The following is a 4,899-nucleotide window of genomic DNA, read 5'->3' as shown; positions in this document are numbered from 1 at the left end:
CCTCGGCCTCCCAAAGTGCCAAGATAACAGACATGAGCCACTGTGCCTGGCCAAATTTTATGTTAAGTATGTTTTCTCACAATATTTTTTAAGTCCATGCTTGGAGCCTTTTGTGACCATGTGGCAGTGCAGAAGGCACACTGGCAGCCCAGGACAGCCCTGATTAGCCCTCAGCTACTTTGCAATTGAATCCCAGGTTCTGAGCTTCCTGTGAATAAAATCTGAATTCAAGCTGGTGCTCCAGAGCCTGACAGCAACTGGAACTTTCCCACCATCTACCTGGTGAAGCATGAATTATCTTATTTTAAAATTTCTGTTCTTTATTTCTCATTTATATTAAAGTAATATCATTTAGATAATGTGTTGGTAATATGATCTGTGAATTTCATTAGAGGATTTAAAGAGGGTAGAATGAGGCCAGGTGCGGTGGCTCACGCCCATAATCCCAGCATTTTGGGTGGCCAAGGCGGGTGGATCACTTGAGGTCAGGAGTTTGAGAACAGCCTGGCCAACATGGTGAACCCCATCTCTACTAAAAATACAAAAATTAGCCAGGCGTGGTGGCGCACACCTGTAGTCCCACCTACTTGGGAGGCTGAGGCAGGAGAATCGCTTGAACCCAGGAGAGGGAGGGTGCAGTGTGCTGAGATTGCACCACCGCAGTCCAATCTGAGTGACAGAGACTGCCTAAATAAATAAAGAAGGTAGAATGAAGATATTGGGGTAGTTAAGATTGGGAATCATTGTTTTAACTCTTCCTCTACTGTTTGCTGTTTTGGTTGCTCCAAAACTTTATAACTGCATTATAACTGATGCCCAGAGTCTGTCACTGCAGCCATCAACACACCCCTGAGTTCTCAGTAGCGTATGACACCAAGGATTAATTTCTTGGTTCTACACATGTCCACTGTGTGTTGGCAGAGGGAGAAGCAGCCTTTGTGGAGGATGCCTAATGGATGTGCAGTCCAACCAGATGTGGCGGGCTTTGCTCTGCAGTCTGCTCCTGTTTGTGTCTTTGGAGCTACAGAAATCAGCTCCTCTTTGAGCTTGCCCAAAAGGGGCCATTCCCACAAAGAACAGGGAACAAAGAGGAACTGTTGATTTTGGAGGGGAGAAAAGGAAGGGAGTTTCCATCACACAGTCCCATATTCTCCCCAAAGACAGGTCTCCACTCTGCCACGGAGGGTCCTACTCCCCCTCCCTCCCTCCAGCACCAGCCTTGCTGGGTCCCACCTCTTCTCTTTTCCACCTCCCTTAGGATTCTCCTTCTCTTTATTACCTAGAGCAAGTCTGTGGCCAGCCTTTGATTCTGAATGTCCCACCATCCCAGCTTCACCACATCAGAATGGTCTAGGTAAATGCAAAGCTCTCTGTGGAAGGACTTCTGGTGAATTCCACTTCCTCCTCACCCTATCCCAGTTGGATGAAGTCAGATCAGCAGAGCACTAGAGCCCTGGATCCAGTGTGCTGCCCCCTATGCACACACTCCCTGCCCTGGTGAGCTGCTGGTAGTGGCGGGGTTTAATGTGCTTTCAGTCACACTGGGGAAGGTCATAAGAAACAGCTCTGTGCAACTTGACACCCTAGGTTGAAGTCACATAAGACAGCAGTCATTACATTATAAAACTTTTTCTTTTTTTTTGAGACGGAGTCTCGCTCTGTTGCCCAGGTTGGAGTGCAGTGGCGCAATCTCAGCTCACTGCAAGCTCCCACCTCCTGGGTTCACGCCATTCTCCTGCCTCAGCCTCCCGAGCAGCTGGGATTACAGGAGCCCACCACACACCCGGCTAATTTTTGGTATTTTTAGTAGAGACGGAGTTTCACCATGTTAGTCAGGATGGTCTCAATCTCCTGACCTCATGATCCGCCAGCCTCGGCCTCCCAAAGTGTTGGGATTACAGGCATGAGCCACCGTGCCCCGCCTATAAAACATTTTTAAGGAGGATTCATGAGATGGATTACTATCTCTATGAGGAGCAGTTATCCTCCAGAACACTAATTTGTTTCTGGCATCTGGACACCATGAATTAGGTCACCAGTCAGGTATCCTTGCACTCCTGGCAGCCAGAAAGCTCTGAGCTGAATTGTGGCCCAGCTTAGAAGGGTATGCAGTTTTGCAGCCTGCAGTCTGGATACGGACCACACTCTGAGTTTGACGGACCACACTCTGAGTTTGACTCACCACCACTTTGCTCTCAGCCCCCGTTCGCTCATGCATATTTTTGTTTATTATACTTCTAAACCACCTTAAATGCTCCTGTTAACATGGCGAGACATAAATGTACTCGAAGGCCACAAAAGTTTATAAAAGCTTATCTCCCACCGAATAGCCTGGCGGTGAATCACCTTGGGGAAGATGAGCCTCCATGATGTTGGGCTCGGCTTCCTCCATCTCGGGCAGCTACCCACTGCCCCCCTCCCCCACCCCCGGGCCCAGGCACTGCCCACATTCGCAGGATTGGGCAATGGCCATCGCCGTGTCATTGGGTCTGCTTCCAGCCAGCCCGGGGAGGGAAAGAAGGGCAAGAGCATGACACCCCTTACAGGGTGCATGTCGGAAACCGCACAGATCATTTGCACCTGGATCCTGTTGACAAGAACTTGGTTCCTTGACCAACACCTAGTGCAAAGAATGCAGGAAAATCCAGCCTTTCTTCTGGGTAGCTGTGTGCCCAGGTAAAATGCAGAGGTTATGACTTAAGAAGGAAGGGGACAAAGGCAGGAAATTGGGGGATAACGAAATCTTATGTCCTTACCTTACACTTTCAGGAGAATTATGGAAAGGGGAAGAAAGCTAGAAAGGGGAAGAAAGAATTATGGGAAGGGGAAGAAAGCTGGAAAGCTGGGTCCAGTCTTGCCCATTTGCACCAGAGGTCTCTAGCGTGACTGCAGTGGGCACCCTGGCTAAAACTGTGTCTGAAGAGTGGGGAGAGGCGCTTCCTGGCTCTGTCTGAGTTGGATGGGCCTGTGCTCGAGGCTTTGCCTGCTCTTCTGTCACGAAGGATGTTAACAGGGAAGCCAGGGCTGACCCTATAGAGACACCAGGCAGGCTTCCACCTCTTGTTGGGAGGAGTGTGAGAGACCTGACTGGGATGAGAGACAGCTGCGTGTGCTTGGACGCTGCCATGGATACCCCAGCCCTGGGAGTGTTTGAGGCAGAACAAAGGGAACCCAGGAAGGGGTTGACACGGACTCATCTGTTCTGGTATAAGCGGTGCGTGCTAGGGCAGGTCCCACCGCTAGAGACAGGGGAACAGCTTCTCTCCAAGAAGCTGACATCTCCAGCACCAAGCATTGTGGTAGAAGACCAATTCTGAGCTAGCAACAGAGCCTAGAAGGCTTTAAGTGGAAGTGAAGACACATTCTTTCCTGCCTGTAGACAGCAAGATGTGAGGCTGGACGTGCCAGAAGCACTCTGGGGTCTGAGCCGGCCCTGCCGCAGGAGGCAGGTGGGAAGAGGGAAGGGGACACTCCCCGTGGGCCTGGCTTGGGCCTGGGCTTCAGGCTCTGAGGAACTGCATGGAGTGGGAGTTGGTGGGTTTCTCCTGGACTTCTAGGAAGGCCTTGTGAGAAGCTCAACCTGACCCCAGCAAGGCCTGCTTCACAGTTGGGTGTGGTGGCCATGGGAGAGTAGAGCCTCTCCCATGGTGGGTGTGGGTGCCCAGGAGCACAGCTACCCCTGCCAGGCCACCCCCAGCCAAGGCCTATTCTGGGAGACTCGGCACCTGGGAGGGGTGAGTTACTCTGCAAGCAGAGGGGGCTTCAACGTCCTCCTAATTTGGGAAGTAAGGGGAACACAATTTCACAGTAGCTATGTAACCTTGGGCTGTTAAATGTCTCTGCCTCCATTTCCTCATTTATAAATGATGATAAAAATACCTCCTGCCTCCCTGGGATCATGAGCAGCAAGAGAAACATGCATGGAGGATTTGGAGCCCTGCCTGGCATCGAGCTGGTGCTCAAGGGACAGAAGTGTTAGCCAGTATGGAGCTGGGCACTGCTTGTTACTATTGCTGCCAGCAGCCTTCGAAAGGCGGGGTCTGGACAGGCCTTTATGGAAGCACATACTTCCTAGAACAGGAATCATAAAGGAAAGCAGGGCGGGGAATCCCTGAGGAGACGGGGAACTCGCAGGCCTCTGAAGGGCAGCATGCTGCACGGAGAGGCCTGAAGTTGTTCCCAGACATGCAGAGGCTGGGCCTAGAGCTCTCAGCGTGGCCTGGGCCTGTGGGGAGGGACAGAGGGGCCTGCAGTGGGCCTGTGGGACCCAGAGGGACAGAGCCAGGTGAGTGGGGAGATGAGATGCCAAGAAGAGAGCTCCATGTGGGGAAACTGAGGTGACAGCAGGTAGGTCAGGTTGCAGTGTTTGATGCCTATAGGATGAGGGTGCAGAGAGGAGGACCGCAAGCTCCCACAGGGAGAGGGCACGGGAAAGAACTATAGGGCAGGTCCCTGGGCCAAGGAGAAGCCATAAAGGTACACAGGAGACACCGTGTTGGGTGGAAGACAGGAGCTCTGCCTGGCATTCCCAGCTGGGCCCAGCCCTCTACTGCAGGCCCTCGGGCTGGCTACCAGCTGAGAGCATGGCCACGCTGACAGAGCAGGGGCGAGGGCCCGGCCCCCATCTGCTGAGGGAGTTTGAGCTGCCTCCCAGTCCAGGGCTCACCCAGCTCAATCCCCATCTTCCCACCAGTTTCCTAGGGGTTACCCTCAAACCTCCACCCCGACTCACAACTTCTGCTCTTTGGGGCCTGAGATGGCCCACACCCATTTCCTCCTGTCTCTCTCTCCAGGTGTCTGGCTCTTCCAGGCCAAGCAGCACCGTCATGCCCTGGTGACTGCAAATTCCAGGCCCACACAGGAATACCCACGGGTGGAGCAGAGAGACGCGGAGGTGTG

Source organism: Colobus angolensis, unplaced genomic scaffold (genome assembly GCF_000951035.1).
Source record: "Colobus angolensis palliatus isolate OR3802 unplaced genomic scaffold, Cang.pa_1.0 Scaffold31, whole genome shotgun sequence".
Classification (NCBI taxonomy): Eukaryota; Metazoa; Chordata; class Mammalia; order Primates; family Cercopithecidae; genus Colobus; species Colobus angolensis.
The sequence above is the reverse complement of the archived record's forward strand: the minus strand, read 5'-3'. Positions refer to the sequence as shown.